Genomic DNA, 27596 nt, shown 5'->3' on the forward strand with positions numbered 1-27596 from the left:
ATATTAAAGGGATTTCCCACCATAGATACAAGTGTGTGATCGTGATGGTTGGGTGAGTGTATTGTCACTTCATTCATTGTCTTACAATATGATATTTTCTATGTTGCAGTCTTTGACAGTTCTGATTTGGGGCAGGTGGATTATGGATGTTGAATTATATGGTAGGAACGGCTTCTGGTCCGCTTTATGGCAGGCTACACATAGAGAGTAGGTACAGTAGTGACACCTAATATGAATCTCACACTCCCCCTCACACCTCTCTATAGAAGCCCTCCGCAACCTGTTATCTCGGCACAGCAGAACAGTTTGCAGTAAACACGTTTTTATTTTCCTTCATGTGTGGAGAAGGAAGATAGGCTACACCCTATAACAGCCCTAATTCATGTATACATTTATCATGTGCCTCATGCCTGAGTTTCATCTTCCTTTATAACGTGTGGGTAAAATACACTATACTGTATGTTTCCTTTTTTTTTTTTTGCTTTTTATTGGAAATTATTTTGCAAGTGTCACCACCTACAGAATCCCACCTCATTTCTGAGATTTCATAAAATATTCCTGGGCCTCATACATCAAAACTGTTTGACGGTAAGACCTGGTCTTGTTCCCTGACCAATCAGAGCTCAGGTTTTTTCCAAAGCAGTTTAAAATTAGTTGCTAGGGACAATAAGGCCTGTTTTTTTCTGTAAGAATCTGTTCACAAAAACGTACTAAAGACCAGTTCCTAAGGGTTTTTTTAACGGTTAACGACTAACAATAAACGATCGCAAACGAGATTGTTTATTGTTAACCTGAAATTGTTCACCATATTACACAGAACGATAATCGTTAGTTACAATCGTTATTGCGATCGTTACTATGATCGTTTATTCCTTCTGATCCCAGCAAAACAATGGACAATGTGCTATTACACTGAACGATTAGGGAACAAATGCAGAACTTGAGCGAACGAATGTGGAATTACAGCGAACGATTAACGATAATTTTAGGTTCAGATCTAAATCAACGATATACGAACGGTTTTTCGATCGTTGCCTGCAATTACACAGAACGATTATCGTTTAAATTTGAACGATATAACGATTTTTCGCACAATAATCATCCCGTGTAATAGGGCCCTAAGGTCCTAATACACAGGCCAATTCAAATCAGGCAAGATCTGTTATTTCAAAACAACGGCTGTTGTTTTAAAATTATGGCAATTATTCACCATTAAATGACGCCCATCCACTCAATATCAACAGTGTGTAAACAGAGCCTTTCTGTGTTTGAAATCCACTCCTGGTTTTGATTCAAGATACTGAGCAAATATACTGTGTGGGAATATAGCCTTAAATGGGTTATCCAGCAAACAGCACTGTCTCAGATCAGAAAGAAAATAACATTTCCTGCTGGACATACAGCAGCTGATACGTAAGGGAAGACTTGATATTTTTAAATAGAAGTAATATACAAATCTATATAACTTTCTGAAACCAGTTGATCTGAAAGAAAAAGATTTTCGCTGGACAACTTCTTTGAGACTTATATTGAATTTTCCATGAAGGTAATTTATTTGGAACACTGTCCATCCTAAGAAGATCCATTCATTTGTTCCTCATTGATCTGTAGATCTCCATGTCATGTTTTGATAGTTTTATGTATTGGAATATTTAAAAGGAATCTGGCACCATAAAAATGCTATCTAATCTATCACCATCATGTTATAGAGCAGAAAGAGCTGAGCAGATTGATATATATCTTTGTAGGAACAGATTTAATATAACTTTTGTAAGTAGCTGAGCGGACAGGTCTCTGAAGGAGGAAGAAGACTGACAACCAGGAGGCTGAGGTAGATAAGTATCCTTTTTTTTATATATTACCCCAGCAAAATATATATATATATAAAAAAGGATATCCCATTTAAGGACTCATTTATCTGGTAACAAGTTAAAAAAAATCATAATATTGAGCAAATGAATGATTTACCAGAGTAAACAGTGTTCAGCAATTGTGATAAAACTCACTTGTTTGACATTGATCTAATCCTTTATCTGTTGTAAGTGTTAACAGGCTTTCTGCTAGTCTCTAGCGGAGAAGACAGGAGTAAAGGAGGAGAGACGAGATTTCTTAAGCGATTTAAAGTCTGAAAAAAAAAAAAAAAAAGATTATTGAGATTAACTATTGGAAATGCAACTTAAAATGTATTGGGGCCTCCCTAGACTCCACCGACAGATGGAGTCTAGGGTGGTGGACAGATGTTAGTGGAGATAGAGGTTTGGCATAAAGGATTTTCACTGCTGGCCCCTTTCTTCTCGGAGGAATAAGCCGCTGACAGAGCTGGCTGGCTGCAGCTTACCACTCCCGATAGAGAACACAGAACCACATAACAACAATGGAGAGGACGGAAGAGATAACTTTCAGCCGACAGTTATTGAAAGTGTATGGCCAACTTATGTTATGTTAGATAAAAGCATCTAACCTGCTAATATTTACCTATAGCCAAGGATCAAGGTAAGTTTCTTACATTCATCCTCAGTGCTGTTTTTTCACTGATCTCCTTGAGTTCAGTGATTATGGTGTTTTGTTGGGTGATTTGTCATTGCCCAAACTAGCCAGAATCCTGCTCCACACTGACGAGGGGCAAATTCCCCAAAACGGCTGTCTGTGGATGGATGCCTGCCTTGGCAAGCCCTTGTCATCATCGCAATACTCGCACCTTGAGTTAGATGTTGACAAAAAGGGGACACCCTGTTGTTTCCCTATTTATGTTCCAATACTCGCAACCTAGTGGGACTTAAGGGGCTATTTATCAGGGTGGTGTGGTGCTCTCCCCATCATGGAGGCACCCCGTGGCAACAGGCTAGAGATATCTGGCTATCCCGTGTTTTGAGACTCACAACCGAGGCTCCACAGACTCTTGTTTTGCATATTTACAATTTCGCAATATTAGGAGTTTAATCCCTATGCTAATAAGTCGTTTTGGTGCACTGGGGGTTGGGCTGCCCCACTCAGTGCACCAGTCCACACAGGCTGGCCGCTCTGCTGTTAATTATTAGGAAGTAAATATACCTTCATCCTCAGCACCCCGTGTGCTATAGGCAGGTATCAGCAGGTTAGATATTTCTAACCTGCTGGATAGTTTACCTTTAAAATATAGTCAGGCTGACTCGGCTGTGCCATTCTAAACACAAATATGTTATAGCTGTAGTGGTTGGTGATCCCTAGGAACCCAGATCACTCCATTGCTGTTGTCTTCCAGTCCATGCAGTCACTGGATCGTAACAGGTTGTCAGTCGAGGCCTGCAGAAAGTGCTGCACCGGAAGGGACTAACAATATCCCATGAACTAAAACAGTGGTAGGAAACCTGCGGCCTCCAACTGTAGCAAAATTACAATTCCCATCATGCCAAAGCTTTAGCTGTCCAGGCATGATGGGAATTGTCAGTGTCTAGTGTAGTACTAAAGTCAGGTTTGCAGTGTATATGCAGTGTTTTGCTTTGTATATCAATTATACTATTATATTCAGGGACGTCATGCAGAATGCAGGACCATGCATACAGGCCTACATAGTAACATAGATCTCTGATGTCTTTAGTGATAGAGATGGGAGATGATTAGATCAGGGACCCAGAGAATCCTTCCTCCCACACCAAGGAGACTCTTGACATTGACAGAAAACGACTTAAAGATTGCAGAGCTTATGTAAACGGAAGTTGGGTGAAATATTATTACTATAAACAGGCACACACAAGAGCGAATTATGTAAAGTGATTGTAGTAAAGAAAGGTTTCTGGGTACAATGAACAGCCATAACATTAAAACCACTTACGGGTGAAAGGAATTAGATTATCTCAAGACAATGGATCCTGCCAAGAATGTGATATATTAGGCAGCAGACAAACCATCAATTCTTAAAGTGATTTGTTGGAAGCAGGGATAATGAGTGTAAAGATCTGAGCGATGGTCAAATTGTGATGTCTAGACCAGTGATTTTCAACCTTTTTTGAGCCGCGGCACACTTTTTATACTTAAAAAATCCCTGGGCACACCACCAACCAAAATGGCACAAAATAACACTAAACAGTACATATTATACATATAGTTAATAATATAGATTCTAAATGTATTTCTTCTCCCCCTTGTTTTCTTCTCCCCCCTGTGCTTCTCTCCACCATACTTCTCCCCCCTGTGCTTCTCTCCCCCATGCTTCTCTCCTGTGCTTCTCTCCACCATACTTCTCCCCCCTGCTTCTCTCCTGTGCTTCTCTCCCCCATGCTTCTCGCCCCTGCTTCTCTCCTGTGCTTCTCTCCAACAAACTTCTCTCCCCCCTTTTTCTTTCTGCTGTTTCTCTCCCCCATCCCCATATTTCTCTCCCCCCTGCTTCTCTCCGCCGTTTCTCCCCCATCCCCAGGTTTCTCTCCCCCATTGTTTTCTCCTGTTTCACAGGGCACTATAGTTTGGGGAACTTTCCCCGCGGCACACCCGACCATGTGTCGCGGCACACTAGTGTGCCACGGCACACTGGTTGAAAATCACTGGTCTAGACAATAGGGTCACAGCATCTCCAACATACAAAAAAACACTGCAGAGACACTATCACGTGTCTTGACGTCAGTGAGCTAGCCAGACCTTCGTCCGGGAAGGAACAACCAAGCCAAGGAATGTCTCCAGTCAAGGAAACCACCTAAGCAAGGTATCCATCCACAGACAGCTGTTTTGGGGTATTTGCCCCTCATCAGTGTGGAGTAGGATTCTGGCTAGTGGGAGCAATGCATAGTAAGTGCATGCAAAAGGATTCTGGTTGACCAAAAACCTGGAATACACTGACTTTGAGACACGCGATGGTGTCTCTGCGGTGTTTTGGTTGATCTCCCTGAGGTCAACCAGCGTCCTTTAGCATCTCCAACATGGACAGTCTTGTGGGATGGTACAGGTATGTAGTGGTTAGTACCGGCGAAATGTGTCCAAGGAAGGACAACTGCAGAGACAGCAATAAGACCCAAGACTCATATATGTGTAGAGAGTGAAGGTCATCTTGCAGAACAGCTGCTGTAACGCAAATTGTTGAAAAAAGTTCTTGCTGGCTATGATGGATTTGTTTCAGGACACACAGGACATGGCAGCTTGCTATATATGAGGCTACATACAAAGATTGGTCAGCATGCTAATACTGACCCCTGTTCACCTGTTTACCTCCAAGGCACCTACAATGGGCACATGAGCATCAGAACTGGACCATGGACAATGGAAGAAGGCTGTAACGCCTGGAGTCGTGGATCCACTGAACCGTCACTAGCGATGGTAGTAACCGCACCAACACGAGGCTCCAACACAAGGGACAGGGCATGCTGGGATTTATAGGGAGTGACTGGTGCAACTTCCAATTAGGGGCGGACTGGCCCTTTAAATCTGAGACAGCCGGCGCACGCGCGCCCTAGGAGGCCAGCACAAACGGAGACAGGAGCGGGGCGAGGTAAGGTGCCCCCGGGGCCGAACAAGTAGCAGCGCCGGGTCCCTGCACATGGACCCCGGCGGCTGCATGGGGCGGAAAGAGGTCGCGGCGGCGGCCCGGAGCACGGGACGCCGCCGCGGCCGTGACAAAGGCAGCCTGGTCTGATGAATCACGTTTTCTTTTACATCATGTGTATGGCCAGATGTGTGTGCCTTGCTTAGGGAAGAAATAGCACCAGGGTGCATGATGGAAAGAAGACAAACCAGCGGGGCAGTGCAATGGCTAATATTCTGCTGGGAACCTTATCTTGTGATATCATGTGGATAATACTGTGACACACACCACCTCATAACCAATGTACCCACCAAGCAGGGGCGTAGCTAATGTCTCTTGGGCCCTGGTGCAAGAGGTCAACTTGGGCCCCCCTCTTACCACATACTGACTAATAACACCACCGCTGCTACTGATTAACACTACCACATACTGACTAACACCACCGCTGCTACTGATTAACACTACCACATACTGACTAACACCACCGCTGCTACTGAATAAAATCCTCTGTACATAGACCACTATCACTTCATACAGTCATACAGAGGTGGACGCACTGTACACAGGCTCTATACACCATATACATTACAGTGCAGTTATATCAGGTGACTCACAGGGGACGTCTTCTCTGATCAGAGTTCTTCCCTTTTCATCTTCTCCATCTGCCCTGGGCCATTATGAGAACTTTTTGGAGCCACGAATCAACAGAATCTGCCAGACAGACATATTAGGCTCCTCACACTGACACCATCCTCATCTCTCTAACTGCACATCTGTACTGGCCCCTTCACACTCTCATTTAGTGGGTAGCCCTTACACTATGTGATCACCTTTATAGTACATATCCCCCTATTCTATACACCCCCCGTGTAGTCCACCTTATAGATGGCCCCCCAATGTTTCCCCCTTATAGATAGCCCCCTGTGTTGTCCCTATTATAGATGCCCCCCATGTTATCCCCCATATAGATTGCCCCCATGTTATCAACCATATATATGGCCCCCATTTTATCCCCCATTTTTATACACCCTCATCATCCCCTTAAAAACAAAAAAATCTATACTCAACTGCATGATTTCTGTAGCCCTCAGGTCACACGCGCCGGCGGGCTTCCCCCGGTGGGGGCGGGGCTTAGCGCAGAGGGGGCGGAGCTTCGTGGGACCTGTTTTTTCCCAACGCGATGCTCCCTGCGCTGGAAGTACTTCCCCGGCCGGGGGCCCCTGCCTCTTGTGATCGCAAGCAAAATATTGCTTGCGGTCACAAGAGGGAGTGGGAGGGGAGCAGTACAGTGGTAAGGGGGGGCCGCGCGGGCCCCCCCTTGGTAGCGGCTCGGTCGCGGTGGCGACCGCGGTCGCTACGCCACTGCCACCAAGTCTCCCCATCACAGCTGCTAATGGCAGTGGGCTCTTTTAACAAGATAATGCCCCAACCGCACTGCAGAAAATGTTCAGGAAAAATAGGTGGTGACTCGGCCTCTGGGTTTCCCAGATCTCAGTCTGATCAGTCATCTGTGGTATGTGCTGGAGGAACAAGCCCCCTCCATGGAGTCCATGCATTGATGTACCCATATAGTATGTTTTGAAAAAAATATAGAAATAGTATTGTCTGGGTATGATGATTTTCTTATAGAAACATTCAGTAATTGCTGGTTGAAAGCAGTGGTGCGGAACCTTTGGCCCTCCAGTTGTTGCAGTTATAATTCTCCAACAGTCTGCACCATAAAACCAATGTGAGCGGAGGGTTTGGCAGACAAAATTATAAAGTATATAGGAACCTTAAGTTACACAGTTTTAGTCCATCTGGGACATAGTATGCTCATTCTGGATGCTGTTATATTATTATCATCAGTAAAATAATAGTATTAAAAAAAATCTTAGTTCTTACTTTATATGTAATGCAACTATCAGCATGCTATTTATAAAGAATATTGCTCATGCTTGAGCCTTCAGGTAGAGATGGGACTTACTTGAAGATGCTTCCTAACCTTTCCTTAAAGGGGAACTATGGCCCCTTATAGTGCCCGGGACACTAAGGAGGAAGGTATGTGTGTTACCTTCCTCCTCAGCACCGGTCTCGCACTGTTCGTTCTAATCTTCGTTCCGGTGCACTGTCGTGTCATCGGGCCCACCCCCTCCATTGATTATGATTAGAAGGAGTGGATTACCCCGACTAACAGTATGGGACTGGCACTAAGGAGGAGGTAACACATGTACCTTCCTCCTCAGCGTTCAGGGCACTGTAAGGGGCTATCAGAAGGTTAACGGTAATACACATGGAAACCTTCATTACTGGTGAACCAGGCCTCAGCACTTGAGTATATCAATATGAAAAATGAAAAAAGGTGCCCAGACAAAAGAAGTTGAAGAGCAGCAAACCAAAAGACTGTGTGATAGGACATTCTAGAATTTCAATGTGACTTCAATCACAAATAACAAAATAATAAAAATTTCCAATAAAGTTTCGTTTTCCCAATGTATTCACAGCTGGTAATAAATAGGTCAACTGTTCGACTTTCAGAAACCTTTACAGAGAGTGCACTGTCTCCAAGCATACTGTATTCAGTATAGGTTGCCCTACTGTAATACTCCTATTGATTGTCACTTGAAAGAGCAGATAAACAAGATTTTCCAGTTTTATGTATATGAAGCTTGATCATTGTAAAATAACATTGCGACAATTTTCTCATATTCTTTGTATATCCAGCTCTGTACTGTAATGCAAGAAAACATTCATTTAAAGGGAATCTGACAGCTGTATATCAGGCCCAGAGCTGCAGACATAGGGAGATAAAACAAATGATAGCTGTCTCCTAGCTGATGGATGTTTGGGGAGTTATAAAATCATGTTTAACTTCTAAGGTAATGTGTCATAGAGGTGGTGCTGAGCAGCAGCAGGCACACCTCCTCCCTCCCCCATCATCTCTGCCCTGTATGATTTATGTACAAGGCTCAGTGCTGGAAGCTAAACCTTGCACATCAATCATGTCAAACAGGGAGGGTGTGGAAGGGAGGAGGAGTACATACTGCAACTTAGCACCGCCTTTGTGGTATGAGCTCAGACGTTAAATATAATTTAAAAAATTTTTTTTAACAGCCATCAGATATCATTTAACCATGTCTGCAGTTCTGTACATAATATACAGCTGATAAATTACCTTTAAAGGGAGACTAATGGCAAGTTGGATGAAACTAGCCTAAATAGGAGATACTGAGGAAGAAGGTAGTTTTCTTACCAGCATCCTCAGCACTGTTTTCCTGCAATTGTCTGTATTATTAACCCCCTTCATGACCAATGAAAGAGGCCATTGATGCGAGGATACAGAAAAACAATAGAACAGCGCTCCATAGCACAGGTCAGACAGTAAGGTGGGTAAGAGCACAAACTTAGAAGCTCTCACCTGGTATGGTTGTGGGAGATGAGGCACAACACCCACAGAAGTCATGCTGTGGTACTTATCCTGTTGATGATTTCCTAAATGCTGCTATTTCTATAGACCACAGCGTTTAAGAGGGTTAACGAGAGGCGGCTGTATGTCATTATCCTGGCTCTTGGGAGACTCTAATGTGTGTAGGGCCTACCACATTGAAGCAGCCCCACACATATTTAAACCCCTTCATGGCAGGAATGTTTATATACGTTCCTACTCCACAGGGCATCGAAAGTAGGAACGTATATAGCCATATTGTGGACGAGAATGGATTAATATGTTAATTAGCGGGTTGGTACACCCTCACCTCAATTCTGCCACTGCCTCCTCATGAATATTATTGTAATGCTGTGCAGTGACATCACTGACAACTCATCACTGCAAGGATGGGTGAGCAGATTGGTGCACTGAGGGCTGTAGTACCTCCCCCAGTGCAACAAACCACTAATTGAGAAAATTATTAAATGGAAGATTGAAGGAAAACAGTGATGAGGATGAAGGTAAGAAAACTACTTTAGTCCTCAACATTTCCTGCTCTAACAGCCACTTCGATTTTTCCAGTTTTCCTTTAATACAGGTGCAGCCAGGCCTACTTTTTCAGTCACTGAATGTGAACAAGACTATTCATTTATGTCCACTGATAACAAGCAGATATCATGAAAACATGAAAATGGCAAAGAACTGAAACACAAAAGGGAGTTTTTATCAATGTAGTAGCATATTGGCGTACAAGCCAAGTAACTAACCTGACTAAAGCAGAAATCTTTGCCAGCCTCTAGCAGCCATAGATTATGACACAGGCAGTCAGAGATGTATTAAAGGGGTAGTGCGGCGCTCAGAAATTATTCACAGAATAACACACATTACAAAGTTATACAACTTTGTAATGTATGTTATGTCTGTGAATCGCCTCGTTCCCCGTGTCCCCCCACCCCCACCCGTGTACCCGGAAGTGTTGGTGCGTTATACATTATCTGATCCGTGTCGAGGGACGTCCGCCATCTTGTGCCAAACATCTTCGGACGGACGGCCGAGTCGCTGCCGCCCGTCCCCCCTCCGCCGCGTCACAACTGTGCTCCGCCGCGATTGGCTGAGCACAGTTATGCTCAGCCAATCGCGGCTGAGCGGCTGATGACGCGGCCGCGTCCTCCGCTGCTGAGCCGCGATTGGCTGAGCACAGTTATGCTCAGCCAATCGCGGCTGAGCATCCGATGACGCTGCAGAGGGCGGCCGGCATTCAGAACAGACGGAGCTGTTCGCCGCCCGCTCGAAGAAGACGTCACTCGCTGAAGATCGGAGACGGGTGTCGGCACGTGACAGGTGAGTATAGCGCACCACACTTCCGGGTACACGGGTGGGGGTGGTGGGACAGGGGACGGGGGCCATTCACAGACATAACATACATTACAAAGTTGTATAACTTTGTAATGTGTGTTAGTCTGTGAATAATTCTTTACCGCCGCACTACCCCTTTAAGATGCCTGCATCTCTTAACCCTTAGAAGACAAGGGCAATTTTTATTTTTGCCCTTTTGTTTTTTCCTCCTTGTGCTTAAAAGGCCATAGCCCATGCTTTTTTTTTACCTAGAGACCCTCATGAGCCCTTATTTTTTGCGCCACTGATTGTACTTTGCAATGGTGAATTAAAGAAAAAAAATGCGCAATTTCGCACTTTGGAATTTTTACCGATTGCGCTGTTTACCGTGCGAGATCAGGAATGTGATAATTTAATAGTTCTGTTGATTACGCACGCGACAATACCAAATATGTTTATTTATTTTTATTTATGAAATTGGGAAAGGATAAATCTTTTATACTTAAATAGACTTGAGCCGTGCCATTAACATAAATGGAAAGCTTTCTGGACATGCTCAGCGGCCTATGCAGAGATCACAGGTTGAGCTGTAAATACAGCAGTCTGTATCTTCATAGATCGACTTAGGGAGAGATTACCTTTGATAATAGGGATAGTGAATTTTAGGTGATAGGTTCTCTTTAAAATGGAAATACCACTTTAATCCTAGTGGTCAGAATAAAAACTGAAAGATGATACTGCATCATTTTTGTGAATACGCTGCAGTACTGCAATGAAACTCCAATGTGTGAACACAGCCCTAATTTCACTGCAGACTTCAGCCAAATCAGTGCAGCAGCTGCTTCTGGATGGTCAGAGATTGTGAATTACTCAGGGGATTGGGGGATCCAGCCAAGCCTCCTGTGACATCACACCCTGACCCCTGTCTGCATCATCAGCCTGTGCTCAGCAAACACACACAATGTGAGACATGGAAGATTTGCCTCCTAAGGTGGGAGAGCAGTGGGAGCAGGAGACAATGTGAATTGGCACAGAGGCCATTTTCTTCACTTCCTGGATTTCAAACTGTACAGATACGGTAATACATTATATAGACACATCTATATAACTTTTAATGTACTTTTAATAGAAAACAAGTTTTCCTTAAGTGGAGTTCCCCTTTAAAATATTAAAGTTTAGGGTTTTTAAGTAAAGTATAATTAAAAGAAAACTGAGCGTACCATGATTGTCTTCATTATCCCATGAATGCACACCGGGTGTGTCTGTCAAGGAAGCAGAAAAGTTTTCATTTTAGTCAACAAACAGATTCTGATGCAGTAAACCTCTAGTTGCCCTTCGTGTATTATGGTGAGTTCACACACACAGATTTTTGGTTGCTAATGGTGAAAACAAAGCCAGGAATGGATTTGAAAAGAGGAGAAATCTCTTTCTTTCCTTTAAAACATAGAAACATAGAAGATTGTAGGGAGAAAAAGACCACTGGGTCGGCCCAACAAGTCTGCCCTTATAGTATTTCCCTTCTTATTATCTTAGGATAGATGTATGTTTATCCCAGACAGGTTTACATTCTGTTATTGTAGATTTACCAACCACATCTGCTGGAAGTTTGTTCCAAGCATCTACTACTCTTTCATTAAGGTAATATTTTCTCACGTTACTTCTGGTCCTTCCCCCAACTAATCTCTCACTGTGTCCTCTTGTTCTTGAGTTCAGTTTTTTTCTAAAAACACTTCCCTCCTGATCCTTATTTAGTCATTTAACATGCTTAAAGGTTTCGATCATGTCCGCTTCTTCCTCCAGACTATACAGATTAAATTCCTTAAGTCTTTCCTGATATGTTTTATGCCTCACACCCTCCACCATTTTTGTAGCCCAAACTTGGAACCCTTCTATTTTATCAATATCCTTTGGACACAGTATTCAAGATGTGATTTCACTAGATCTCTATATCTTTATACCTCTAGCTCTACCGCCCAGCATACCATTATATATACTGCCCAGCATAGCATTATATATACAGCCCAGCATGCAATTTGCTTTCCCCACCACCTGGTTGCACTGGTTACTGATTTTAAAGCTTTTAGAAATCACCACCCCTAAATATTTCTCTTCTGAAGTCTTTGCCAACACAGAACTGCCGATATGATACTCGGATAGAGGATTCCTCCTCCCCAAGTGCATTATTTTACATTTAGAAACATTGATCTGCATTTTCCATTGTTTGGACCACTTATCTAGTAAAGCTAAATCATCAAACATTTTTGTGTCATCAGCAAACAGACAAACCTATTGAAAAGAATGATCTGTTCTCTATTTATACGATTGTTTGTTCCTGGCTTTGGTTTTAATATTTACATTGAAAAATCTGTCTGTGTAAGCACACCCTAAGACATTGTAAGTTGTCATATAGTATTTTGGTCAGTTTTTTTTTTTGTTTTGTTTGTTTTTTTAAATAAAACCAAAGGTGAAAACAAGACACAGAAAATGGTGACCTCTTTCCATTGCAGTTTTTCTGAGTTGGTTCCACTCCTGGTTTTGGCTATAAAATACTGACCAAAATACTATGCAAGTACACGGCCTTGGGCCTTGTTCACACACACACACACAATGCATTTGCACTTTGTACCCATCAAAAAAACAGGCATATGCAGCATACAACCACTATATATATGGCCACCATGTTCACACAGCTAAAACCTTTACTGATTTGGATCCAGAATCACACCTATTACAGCATCCAAATCAGCTTTTTTTCATGCTAGGTTACTGCAGCTCGTCATCCATTAAAGTGAATAGGAGCTGAGCTGCAGTAACCCAGCTTAGCCACCACACAATGGATGGCACTGTCTCATGGCTTCAAGCTCAGTTCATAGTGTATGTGTAGGCAATATGACTTCGTGAAAGTTTTGGGTATTGGACCACCTTACATCACATATTGATGGCCACTATAAAAATTTAGCAAAATGTTGCAAAAAAGGTGTCATTTTGCAGTAATCACAGCAATAAACTACAATATGACTGCACTATGCATATATAGAAACATCTTTAGTATTCTACTAGATGATGATCACATGACAGTGTCACATTTGGCAATATAGACTTATTCAGACGCAGGTAAAGCCCTGCAGCCTAGGTGCAGGACGGAGCGGCGGTGCGATGGATGGGGCCTCTAGGCTGATTTTACATGTTATGCATTTAGCGATCAATAAATTATTAAACGACGCTTTAGAAAATAAATAGCTGCATTTATTGCAGGCCTCATGACCGGTTGAGATCTGCAGCGATCATCCACAAATACCATCCCGTGGGGGATAATAACAACTCCTGACAGTGACTGAGGAGACGTAATAACAATAATAACCTATACGCTATATATAGAGTCTACTTTCCTTATCGGCCGGGGTAATAATGAAATTATCTTTAATGAACCCCCTGTCGCAGTACAATCCATCCTTAGAGGAAGGGCAGAGGTGCCTTTGTAGTAAGGGACTCTATGTAAAGCTCTGTGCCATTTTTAGCTCTAGACTGTAGCTTTGCAGACTGGGTCACGTTACGGCTATTGTCAGAGGATCCCTTACTGCTTAATGCTGCAGGGAAAGCCATTGATAAAACAGTGACTGTGTATCCTACAAGCCTAGGCTCCAGACAACCCCCTCTCCAGTCATTGGTTTTCCTTCCCCACCCCCTCTCATTCTCCTGTCTCTTCCATCAGATCTATGGTTATCACTATTCTCGCCTGCTCTGTGATATAATACTACAGTGCTGCATTCGCTCCTCGTTCTCTCCTAATCTTGGGTACAGCGTTGCATCATTTCCTGCTCTATTTGACATAATCCTGCATTTTCTGCCTGCCATCTTGGGTCACAGCTTTTTGCCCAATTACTACAATCTCGTGTTATTCGTTATGATGTCAATAAATCACCAGATCCCTCACGATGCTGTGTATCCCACCATCTGCATCCCTGCACTTACGTTTATGACTGCTCATCCATTTCGCCAATGGAATTGCGGCTATGTATGATGATAGCCATGGGTCTCCTGCCGATCATACAATCTGCCACATATCACCATCCATCGCATAGCACCAGACATGCACAGATATTTTGCTAATATCTGAATGATCTCTTCATAGCAAATTTAATGGGTCGTTTGGGAGAATTCAGTATCTGCATATCATTGAATATCCTCACAGTGGCTCAGGGTAGCATTGTCACCTTGCTGAGTTCCTGGATTGGAATTCAATGAAGGAAACATCTGCATGGAGGTCTGTCTGTTCCATCTCTGTATACATGTTTTCACCCATAATCTAACCACATACTGATAGGTGAATTTGCAATTTAGACTGTTAGCCCCATTAGGGACAGGTACTATGAGTGATCACAATCTTTGTACAGCACTGTGGAATACGTTGGCTCTATATAAATTTATAGAATATTAATACTTTACAGATTTCAATCAGTCCGAGACAACTGGGCCACTAGACAGTACAACTGACTGGTTGGTAGGTTTACAATTGTTGTTACAGGTCCAACACTCTTTACCCTTAAAGGAGAAGTCCAGCAAACTTTTTATCAAAGTATTGTGTTGTCCCCCAAAAGTTATACAAATCCCCAATATACACTTATTATGGGAAACGCTTATAAAGTACTTTTTTCCCTGCACTTACTACTGCATCAGGGCTTCACTTTCTGGATTACATGGTGATGTCACTTCCTGGATAAAATGGTTATGTCACTTCCTGGATAAAATGGTGATGTCACTTTCTGGATAACATGGTGATGTCACTTCCTGGATAACATGGTGATGTCACGTCCTGGATAACATGGTGATGTCACTTTCTGGATAACATGGTGATGTCACTTTCTGGATAACATGGTGATGTCACGTCCTGGATAACATGGCGATGTCACTTCCTGGATAAAATGGTGATGTCAAGACCCGACTCCCCGAGCTGTGCGGGCTGTGGCTGCTGGAGAGGATGATGGCAGAGGGACACTGAGGGACACAGGGCACTGGAGGGACACTGAGCACCCCCCTGCCATCATCCTCTCCAGCAGCCACAGCCCGCACAGCTCTGGGAGTCGGGTCGTGACATCACCATTTTATCCAGAAAGTGACATCACCATTTTATCCAGGAAGTGAAGCCTTGATGCAGTAGTAAGTGCAGGGAAAAACCACTTTATAAGCATTTCCCATAATAAGTGTATATTGGTGATTTGTATAACTTTTGAGGGGCAATACAATACTTCACTGGACCTCTCCTTTAACTGGTAAAGCCTTACACAGGCAGATGGGCTACCAATGACAAGTGTCTATCCCAGTGACTAGTGCTAAAATGGAGCCTTCACATATGATTGACTAATGGTGCGGCCCCTAATGTCATCATTGTCTCCTGTTTACACAGTGATATGTGACCAATAACAGCGATTTAGAAAAAAAAAAAAAACATCTGAGGCCCCCCTCATCTATACACAACATGCGTATAACCATTCGGAATTGGATTCTAATCTTTGTTGTTCTTATTGTATACATAGGATATCATCAATAAGGTTAACTAGGCTATCAATAAAGATAATCAAACCTCAAGCATGCTCGGGTTTGTCCGAACCCGAATGCTCTGCATTTGATTATCGGTGGCTGAAGAAGTTAGATCCATCCCTAGCGACTCCTGGGGATGAATATTTACTTTCATCATTAAATACAGCTGACTGGTTCCTCCCTGTTTGTGTACTTCAGAGTAGAGATAAGCAAACTTATAGTAGAACCTGAACACTCTTCATTTCAACCTTGCTGCCTAGAGAATATAGATGCAGCCCTAGGGAGTCCAGAAAAACATGGCATGTATGAACTGTAATACCACACATACAACCTGAGGACAGGGGTGGTGCTGTTTTTGCAAGAAAGTATCTATGTTTTTTTCGAATCCTGGATAACCCCTTTAACAGATCTGAACAATGTAATTTTATATTACAGCCCTGTTCAGTGGCAAGGCACAAACACTTTTTTTTCCTTGTTTGCTATGATAGAAAACCTCTATGGTAGGACTCTTGTAATATCTCTGAGTATTACTACTTTATGGAGTGATGCAGCACATAATGTCTCTCTGATGGTTTTGGGTCCATAGACCTGTGGATCATAAGTGCAAATTTTTATTACTGATCAAATAATTTTTGCACCATATATAACCTAATGTATCTGAAGACAATGCATTGTGCACATACTGTCCGTAATTGCATATAATATGATTCATCTCTCGTTTTACAGAAACTAAACCAATATCATTATAGTCCCATCAGGATAGCCTCAATACATGGATATCATAGCAGTCTTGACAATTGGGATCACCCAACTGCCCCCTCCTGCTTCTGTTAACCAGGGCAAAGAGTAGCAGGGAAACACAATAATCTATATCATGGGGCTCAGTGGGAGCCTCTAGCATTCACTTGCCCATTCCTTTCACACTTTTGAGAACTATAAAGAGCAGTGCTGTATCACAATAGAGCGCGCCCACTGCCGCCCAGTATTTTCGCAGCAATTGCTACAAGATCATGACAAGATGATTCAGGTTTTGTCTTATATAAAGGAGAAGTCCCATGAAATGAGAAAAAAATTCTGAACGGCTAGGGGGTGCAGAAAAAAATAATAAACAAAGTAAACTTACACGTCCCCGTGCCACTGTAGTGTCAATCCCAGGTCCCAGCTGTCATTTTCGGCTGGAATGTGGGGGCATCACATACCCAGCTATTCCAGCTGAAACCTCCCTGGAGTGGCGCTATGGGTCATAAGGAAGGGTATATTTACTTTGTTTATTATTCTGTCCCATTTTGATTTCTTTTTCATTTCCCAAGATTTCTCCTATAACTTTTTGGTCAGTAGCGCTAAGGACAGATTTAATTGGACAGTGTCTCTCCGCCCCCTAAACATTTGTGTTATTTGCCCAATATTGGTTCTCAGGTTCAGGTATGGCGCTTTACCCCCACATCTCCCATAGGTTTCACTATAGGTCTTAGGAAATGGTCTAGGGAGTTACACATCGCTGCTGCTGCTACTACACAATAAATGGAGGCAAATTCCATCCACTATGTAGTGCGGGTGTTGAACAGCTGATCAGTGTGGGTGCTGTGTGTTGGAACCCCGACAATCAGTCTATTTTTTTCTGGAAAACTCCTTTAAGAAAAATGCTGAAAAAAATAGTGTGTGAAGGTATATTAACACAGAGCAGATACACTGCATATTTAATGTGTCAGGGACAGGCCCGCTTCTGCCATGAGGCGGAATGAGCCTTCCACCTCAGGCGGCAGATTTTGCGGTCCTGCAGGCGGCGGCATTATGTCCCCCCTGCTGTCATTTTTGTTAAGTATCACTTAACAAAAGTGACAGCGGCCGCTCACCTGTCCCGTCGCCCGCGCTCTCTGCTGTCTCCACATCCCGTCAGGTCCCGCGACGTCACCCTGCAGCTGTCATCGACCTCCAGGTTTTGGTGAGTGCCCGGGGTCAGTGGGGGACGCGCTGGGGCGATCGGGTCGCGCGGGGCCGCCGGGGGGTTGTTGCGGTTTGATGCGGTGCGGGTGGCGCATCAAACCGCAAACCCCCCCCCCCGGCAGCCCCGCGCGACCCAATCACCCCACTCACTCACCACAGCCTGGAGGTCAATGCTGCAGGGTGACGTCACGGGACCTGACGGGATGTGGAGACAGCGGGGAGTGCGGGCGGCTGCGGCGTGTGACAGGTGAGCGCGATGACAGGCGGCATGTGACAGGTGAGCGCGATGCCCGCTATCACTCAGGGGCCGGGCCGCCTGAGGTTTGCCTCAAGTGGCAGAGACCCCAGAATCGGCCCTGGTCAGGGAATGTGTCAGGATTTTCTAGCATACTAACCTGCTTGTATAATGTAGCAGCCTATGGCACCCTGATGCCAATGCTGTTTTTCATTTTAAAATACATTGCAACATTCTGAAGTAATAGTTTAAAATAATAGTATGCAAAAAAGTTGTGTTGGTGCACCAGGGGCGTTGATGAGCCCCCAAGCACACAAACTCAACAGAATATTGAGGCAGGCACATATGCTTGAATGAGAGGGCAAAGAGGGGCATTCTTTGTTAAGCTTCCAGGTGGCCCCAGTGCACCAAGCAGTGGCTGCAAAAGTTGGATACAGGCTGCCTGGAAAATATGGATACAGCCATAGGCCATATCCATGTTTTCCTGGACCCCTAGGACAGCATCCAATGTCTACAGACATAACTAATCAAATGCTGCATGCACAGGTTCGGATGAACTCAAGGTTCCCTCATGTCTACTAATAACTAGAGGTGAGCAAACCGGGTTTGAGTCGATCCGAACCCGAACGTTCGGCATTTGATTAGCTGGGGCTGATGAACTTCGATAAAGCTCTAAGGTTGTCTGGAAAACATGGATACAGCCAATGACTATATCCATGTTTTCCACATAGCCTTAGGGCTTTATCCAACTTCAGCAGCCACTGCTAATCAAATGCCGAAAGTTCAGGTTCGGATCGACTCGAGCATGCTCCAGGTTTGCTTATCTCTACTAATAACCCAAACCAAACATGATCACTATAATGTGGTCAGGTCATTAGAATTGTGATCAGGCTTGTGTCCTTATTACACTCATATAAAAGCTGCCTTACTTGCCATTTAGTAGATGGCCCCATTGAAAAAATAAAATTAAAAAGATCTGATAGAAAGAGAAGACTCTATATTTTACTGAATATTCATTTTGTAGCTTTAGGCTATGTTCACACTGCGTATGATTCCGTCCATAGTAGTAGTAGTTCGTACGCCGCTGTACATGTGCGGCTGAAACTACGGGCGTGGGAAAAATAGACATGCGGCCGGATGTGTACAAACCGCGAACATACGCCCACAGTACAGTTATGCTTCCCTAGCTTGTTTCGAAGCGATCTGAGGCAGGTCATTTACTTGGAAATCTTCGCCCAGCCCCGTAAACCACACAGAACCTTTTGGATCGAAAAATTTGGCTGAAATAAGTACTTCGTACGGGACCGCACTGAAATCCACGGCCGTGAGTTTCAACATTTCCGTCCTCTAACAATGGTCTTGTTAATTTTTCACGGCGCTGTATACGATCCGACCTTAAGCTGATACGTAGTGTGCACTGTGCGGGCGTATATCGTATACTTTCAAGCAAACACATCAACCTCCAAACTACGTGTGTATATTCGCGGTTCGCACTACAGACGGAAACATACGCAGTGTGAACATAGCCTTATAGTGTATGCCCACTTATGAACACTTTTATATTTATAGACAAATTTTATACTTATAATATAAAATGTCCCAGCCTGTATTGTACACCAGAGCTGCATTCACAATTCTACAGGCTTCAGAGCTAAGATCTCCTAACATTCCCTCGTGGGTTGATTGTCAGCTCATGCATGACAATTAGAGATGAGCGAATTTGCCGAAGTTCGGGTTCCCGAACTTCAGCAAATTCGCTCATCTCTAATGACAATATGTACAAATACCCCTACAGCTGCCTTCATATGAAGTCAAATTTCAGCTGCACAAAATTTGTTCCATAATCTATATATGATTTTTGTTAAGCATAATGCGCATGGATTTTAGAAAAATTAGACAGTAGCTAAAATGTCAGCATCAAATCTTCTGCATGTGAACATACCCTAACAGGGTGTATCCATTGGCTTCATACAAGGATTTTACAAACTGCCAACCTTGTGCATTGGTAAGGAGAGTATAAAGAGAATGGTGCAAAAGGAAAAACATCCAGTGAAAACAGATCCTGTGGACGGAAACAACTCGGCGATAAAAGGGGTTAGAGGAGGATGTCAGGAGTCATCCTGATGAAGACAGGAAACTGCAGCCAAATACGTCACTGGTGTCCAACAATGTGTCTGGACCTACAACTCATCATTCTTTGGCAATGATTGCCTGGTCAGATGGATTCAGCTCTGTTGCACCATGCTGATGGGGGGATCAGAAATTGGCAAAAGCAGCATAAACCTTCTTATTAAATATAAGCAGTTCATGTTGAGGAGGTGTAATGGTGTGGGAAATATTTTCTTGGAGCACCCTGGCTCCTCTCATACCTGGGGATGGACATATTGTCAGTAGGAAATATCTAAGCAATGAGACCGATCAGATTCAGTTCATCAATGCAACGTCTAGAAGACTCATATAGTCATGGATTGGTTCTAGGAACATGACAAAGAGTTTTTAATGCTAGGGGGCGTATTCATGATCTTAAAGGGGTTATCCAGTGCTACAAAAACATGGCCAAATTCTTTTAGAGACAACATGACTCGTCTCTCCAGTTCAAGTGCAGTTCACTTTAATGGAACTGAGCCCCAAACCCCGCCCAAGCTGGAGACAAGAGTGGTGCTGTCTCTGAAAGAAAGTGGCCATGTTTTTGTAGCACTGGATAACCCCTTTAACTGCCCCCTTGAACCTCCAAGGGCATCCTTAGCACTGGGACAATGGGTAGGTGTGCACCCAGGGCAACACTGTGTAACTGGCCTATGGGGTGCAGTGCAACTGTAGGTGGTCGCTAGCACCAGGGAATCCAGTGAAATTCCCCCAGAACCCCGGGTAAGTGAGAGCCACTTTCAAATATAAGGATTTCTTTAAAGGGGTTATCCAGCGCTACAAAAACATGGCCACTTTCTTCCAGAGACAGCCCCACTCTTGTCTCCAGCTTGGGTGGGGTTTTGCTGCTCAGTCCATTGAAGTGAATGGAGCTTAATTGCAAACCGCACCTGAACTGGAGACAAGAGTCGTGTTGTCTCTGAAAGAAAGTGTCCATGTTTTTGTAGCACTGGATAACCCCTTTAAGAACTGTGAAAGAACAATTACCTATTGGCTCCCTACCCTTTCTCTTACTTTTGATGCTCAGCACTGGAATGGGGAGAAAGAGAGATGGTGAGAAGGCAAAGTACCTACTGAGGGGACCTATACATACATGCGGCACCTACTAAAATGGCGGACCTGCCAAATGGAGAAACCTTCCTACCTACCCCAACCCACTTAACCCCTTAACGACATCGGGCGTACCCATACGCCCCCGTTGCCTGGGCTTTAACGCAAACGGGCGTATGGGTACGCCCGATGTTTCCCCGATCGCTGCGTGTTCACACACAGCGGTCGGGGAAGATGGCCTGCTATAAATCATAGCAGGCCATCATAGCTTCACGGCACGGGGGGTGGTTAACACCCCCCGTGCTTACGATCGCCGCTATAGGCTGATCAATTCAGATCAGCCAATAGCGGCGATCGGAACCTTTCCGGGTCATCGGTGACCCGATGACCCGGAAAAAAATGGCGGTCGGTGCTGTCCGAGGACGGCACCGACCGCCATTACTGTAAAAAGTAATGGTGATCGCCGTGCCACCGGCCCGATCGCCGTGAACGGCCGGCCGGCCGTTCACGGCGATCGGGCCGGTGGCACGGCGATCAGAGTCCCACAATATAGTAAATACCTGCCCTGGACCCCTCAGCTAGGTAGCCGAGGGGTCCAGAGCAGGTATTTGTACATTACTCACCTGTCCCGGGCTCCTGATCGGCGTCTTCCGGGTCGCGGCGTCCTCCGTCATTCCGTTCGGTCTTCGGGTCTTTCCGGCGGTCCCCGTCGTCTTCTTTCGGCTATTTTCGGCTCCAGCCTCGTCATTTTCCGGATTTTGCGCTCTGCTGCCCCCTAGCGGCTGATATGTGTAATACACTTATCAGCAGCTACAGGGATATTCAGAATGTAGAAAAAGGGGTTTTTTTTTTCCAAATTTTTTTTTTTCTATTTTCCGCACCCTATCGCCGCTGAGTGTTGATCAGCATCGCACGAAAGTGCGCTGCTAATCAGCAACTCCTCCTTTTTGGCGTAGGGTGTTTTTTTTCTATATCCTACTGCCACGGTCTGCTTATAAGTGCCGCACATAAGTGCGCCATTTATCAGCAACTCCTTTGTTGGCGTAGGTTTTTTTTTTTATACTTACTGTAAAAAATCACGTAAAAAACACTACATTACACCACACTACATTGAATAAAGTTTGACACTACACCACTACATACCCCATATACCAATCCCCGTATAAAGATGGCCCCCAGGGTGTTTTCGGCGTCAGAGGGATACGTTATTATTACCTCCGACACCGAAACAGCCAGTGAGGATGAATGGGGGGGATCCTTCTTTCCTCCATTCATCCTCATCATCCAGTGACGTGTCTGGGGGTAGCGTAGCGTACGCTGCCCCCCAGACACGTCTTTTCCGCCAGTACCGTCCCAATAAGAGATCACAGTATGGTGTGAAATTCTACAAACTCTGTGAGTGTACCTCAGGGTACACTTACAGATTTCGGGTACGTGCAAACTGCGGAATGGCGAAGGATAACCCTTCGTGCATTCCGCAGCTGGCACCCGCCGGCGGACTAATGCGGGCGCATGTCTCTACCCGTGTCATAGACTCCAATCTATGCACGGGCGGAATCCGTCGTCCATCCAAAGAACGAACACGTTGGACGGAGAGCGGAATCCGCCCGTGCATAGAATGGAGTCTATGACACGGACGGAGACGTGCGCCTGCATCAGTCCGCCGGCGGGTGCCAGCTGTGGAATGCACGAAGGGTTATCTGTCGCGATTCCGCAGTGTGCATGTACCCTTAGAGTGTATGTAGGAAGGGACACCCGAATCCAGCCCCCAGATGCCCCCTCCCCCCCCCCCCATCCTCGGAGTTAGTGGGAAGATCGTCCGGGAACTGATCTTCCCACTGCTGGATAAAGGTCACCACCTGTACGGGGATAACTTTTATACCAGCACCCCCTCTTCCGGTCCCTCGCTGCCCTGTAGCTTGCGGCACGATCCGAACATATCAGAAATAGTAATAGCGCCCTAATATTTAGCAGCCATGGAGCGGACCCAGCGCTTCTGGATATGAAGGACCCCGTATCGCACCAGGACAACATTTTCCAGGTGACGTCCCCCACACTGGAGAACAGGAGACCCCAGAAGAAGTGCAGAGTGTGGGGTAACAGGGGGATCAGGAAGGACACCATTTTCCAGTGTGACACCTGTCCTGATCACCCCGGCCTCTGCATACTGGATCGCTCCAAGGCGCACCACACGTCACTGGGGTTCTACATTATCTAAATTCTGTCCCTTATTCCTATTTCAGGGGTCACGTTGATCCAGGGATTATTCTGATCGCCATTATGGAGTCGGGAAGGAATTTTTCCCCTGTAATGAGGCTACTGTCGTCTGCCTCACGAGGATTTTTTGCCTTCCTCTGGATCAACACAGGTTGAGTTTGATGGACTCCTGTCATTTCCAACCTTATAAACTAATAATTGGCCTAATACCCCCAAATAAATTAGAATTGTCCCTTTTCCCCAGCTAAGTAGGTATGGCCGCCATTCCCATTAGAGACTTGCCATGATGCAATTACAAAGCCTCTGTGCTGCCAGGACAGTAGAAACCCCCCACAAGTGACCCCATTCTGGAAACTACACCCCATAAGGAATCTAAGAAGGGGGGCAGCGGGGATATGGCCCCCTGGTGACGGCCACATTTGGGACGTGAAAGTGAAAAAAATTGTATTTTTTATTTTCTCGGCACATGTTCTACGTAAGTGCCCGTCACCAGGGGGGTCCATATGCTCACTGCACCCCTTGTTAGATTCCTTATGGGGTGTAGTTTCCAGAATGGGGTCACTTGTCGGGGGTTTCTACTGTCCTGGCAGCACAGGAGCTTTGTAATTGCGACATGGCCTCCATCCTCCATTCCAGCCTCTAAATGGCGCTCTGTCCCTTTGGTGACTTGCCCTGTGCCCATATGGCACATTATGCCCACATGTGGGGTATTTTCGTACTCAGGGGACACTACCCTACACGTTTTGTGTTCATTTTCTTTTTTAACCCCTTGTGGAAATGGAAAAAAATCAAGGCTAGACCAACATTTAGTGTAATTTTTGTAAAATTTTTACTCTAAATTATTAATCTTGTCATGTTTTTTCATTTTCACAAGGGGTTAAAAGATAAAAAAAAACATTTAATGTGTAGAGCAATTTCCCCTGAGTCCGTAAATACCCCACATGTGGACATAAAGCGCCATGTGGGCGCAGGGCAAGCCTCCGAAGGGAAGGAGCGCCATTTGGATTTTGGAGGTTGGATTTGGCTAGAATGGATGATGAACGCCATGTCGCATTTACAGAGCCCTCGTGCTGCCAAAACACTGGAAACCCCCCACAAGTGACCCCATTCTGGAAACTGCACCCCTCAAGGAAGCTAACAGGGGGGGAAAAGAGAATATGGACCCCTTGATGACGGGCACATTTGTGCCATGAAAGTGAAAAAATGAAATTTTTCCCTTTCACGTCACATTGTTCCACATTTGTGCCCGTCACCAGTGGGGTCCATATGCTCACTGCCCCCCTTGTTAGATTCCTTGAGGGGTGTAGTTTCCAGAATGGAATCACTTGTGGGGGGTTTCCAGTGTCTTGGCAGCACGAGGGCTCTGTAAATGCGACATGGCCCTTGAAATCCTTTTCAGTGAAATTCAGCTTCCAAAAGCCAATTGGCGCTCCTTCCCTTTGGAGGCTCGTCCTGCGCCCCCTTGGCACTTTATCGCCACATGTGGGGTATTTCTGTACTCGGGAGAAACTGCGCTACACATTTTTTGTCTTTTTTTTCCTCTTATCCCTTTAAGAAAATGAAAAATTGAAGGCTAGAACAACGTTTTAGTGTAAAAAATAAATTTTTCTTTTTTCACGCCATATTGTTCGGAAAATCTGTGAAGCACCTGTGGGGTCCAGATGCTCACCGCACCCCTTGTTACATTCCTTGAGGGGTGTAGTTTTCTGAATGGTGTCCCTTTAGGGGTGTTTTTTAGGTTTTGACACCCCAGAGCCTCTGCCAACCTGAAGTGGTACAGTCAGAAATGACCAAATATAACGGAGGCATTGAAATTCACTAGGCGCTCCCTTATATCTGAGGCTTGTGGTTGCGTCAAATAGCGCAATAGGGCCACATATGGAGTATTTCTATAAACTGCAGAAACGGGGCAATAATTATTGGGGTGCATTTCTCTGGTAATAGGTTTATAATTATGAAAAATATTGGATTACAATAAAATTTCTGCACAGAAAATTAAAATTTTCAAATTCCTTACACACTTAGCTTTTATTTCTGTGACTCCCCTAAAGGGGTAAAACACTTTCTGGATGTGCTTTTGCAGAGTTTGGGGGGTGCAGTTTCTGAAATGGGGTGCTTTGTGGGGCTTTCTAACATACAGGCCCCTCAAATACACTTTAAACCTGAACAGGTCCCTAAAAATATCTGATTTTGAAATTTTACTGAAAATTTGGAAATTTGCTGCTAATGTTTTAAGCTCCCTATTGTGTAAAAAAAATGAAAAATAGTTTAATAAATGCCGCCAACATAAAGTAGACATGTTGCTAATGCTATTTAATATATAATTTATGTGGTATAACCACTTTCTGTATACGCAAAAAAGTTTCAAAGTTGGAAAAATGCATTTTTTCACATTTTTTCACATTATTTGGGTTTTTTTCATAAAGATTTGTTATGAGTATCGACTCCAATTTACCAGAAATGTAAAGTACAATATGTCACGAGAAAACAATCTCAGAATCAGCCGGATAGGTAAAAGCATCCCGAAGGTATTAATGACTAAAGTGACACTGGTCATATTCATAAAATTTGTCTCTGTCATTAAGGCCATTTCAGGCTCTGTCCTTAAGGGGTTAAAGGACAAGTGCCATGAAAAACTTTTTCCCAGTAATTGAAGCACATTACAAAGTTATATAACTCTGTAATATGCTTCAATCACCTATCTGCCTCCCTTCCCTGTCTTTTCCCCCCTCCACCCCCCACCAGGAAGTGTCCTGACTCACACAGACCTGATTACTGTCGTCACCGTCACCAAGCTCTTCTCTCAGCTCCTTCTCCTGTTACACTAGCCTCCCCCTCCCCTGCCTTGTCAGGTGACAGGCTTGCTCAGCTCCCATTGGCTGAACAACTGCAAGCCATCACTTGGACTGGGGAGGGGGGCTGGTGTAACAGGACCTAGTCCAGCCCTCCTGCTGATGACTCATCCTCACAAGAAGGAGCTGCCTGGTGACGGTGTCTGTGTGAGTCAGGACACTTCCTGGTGGGGGGTGGAGGGGGGAAAAGACAGGGAAGGGAGGCAGATAGGTGATTGAAACATATTACAGTTATATAACTTTGTAATGTGCTTCAATTACTGGGAAAAAGTTTTTCATGGCACTTGTCCTTTAACTATACATTCTTACAGGGTGGGCCCCAAGGAGGCATTTTACCATTTGAGGCACTGAAGATGGGATGAAGGTGAGAAGGGTCCTGGAAAAGCCAATAGCCTGGAAGATTCAGCAGATCAAAATCATAGCTGGAAGACGTCTTCAAGGCGGTATTTGCCAGACAGAGAAGGAAAGGAAAGTGAATTACTCTAATCAGAAAAGAGGTCACCTGTAGTCACTGGATGTAGCTGCACTGTAATCACTTATACAGTGCACAGATTCTGGCATCTACCACTATGTTGCTACTGTGTGTAATCATGCATACTGTGTACGGATCCTGTGTAGAGCTGGTATGTATCACTATATGGGGTGTTATATTGGTCTTCATATAGTGCTTTTTATTCAGTAACAGTATGGCAAGTTCCTTGCTTCCCTAACTTCCACAATCCCTAAATCTTTATCCAATAGATCATCTCTGTGATGAGGTAGAACGGGTTGTTCAGGGCATGTGGCACCTACGAGAAGCCATCCTGTCCGCATGGGCCAGTACATTGTGGTATAGATTCCAGTAGGTGGTGAAATCCTTCTGCAGGAATACTGGCCCATGCGGACAGGATGGCTTCTCGTAGGTGGTTCTGGTATTAGCGCAGCTCAACAGCCTCAATTGCTGTCAACAAGCATGTATATGGTTTCCAACAGCAACAAGCAGAACTGTGACTGCAGCTCTGAGGTATAATACAGGTTTGTACAAATTATTGGGGGGATTTATAAAGCTGTCAATGAGAGACTTTCTGTTGCCCATAGCAACCACCACTTTTTTTGAGAGCAGAATATCTGCTAGACATATATATATATATTTACCATGATTGGATTTGTAGCTGGACAGCCACAGGTTGGGGGACACAGCTCTATGGTGCCTGCCATCTTGTCTCTGACACAAACCTCTTTCTTCTTGCTCTATCTTACGTTAAAAACCAGATATACCTGTCACGTTTACCATATAACCTATACTGTATGTAGTATAAGAAAAAACCGCGCCCCCTCCTGCCCCTTGTCTACACCCAGCCCTGACAGAACCGGCTCTGCCCCGCACCATGACAGGATTCTAGTGAG

The 27596-nt window shown here is 44.5% G+C and overlaps 1 long non-coding RNA gene across 1 annotated transcript; it reads right to left on the reverse strand.

Annotated features, from left to right (window-relative positions):
* Window positions 1-1989: 1989 nt before the first annotated feature.
* On the reverse strand, window positions 1990-27571 carry LOC138801304 (uncharacterized). The gene is made up of 3 exons (XR_011364598.1): window positions 27345-27571; window positions 11450-11491; window positions 1990-2125 (listed from the first exon to the last, which is right to left on the reverse strand). It is a non-coding gene; the product is annotated as an uncharacterized lncRNA (long non-coding RNA).
* Window positions 27572-27596: the final 25 nt, after the last annotated feature.

The sequence above is a fragment of the Dendropsophus ebraccatus genome, chromosome 9, assembly GCF_027789765.1.
Source record: "Dendropsophus ebraccatus isolate aDenEbr1 chromosome 9, aDenEbr1.pat, whole genome shotgun sequence".
NCBI lineage: Eukaryota > Metazoa > Chordata > Amphibia > Anura > Hylidae > Dendropsophus > Dendropsophus ebraccatus.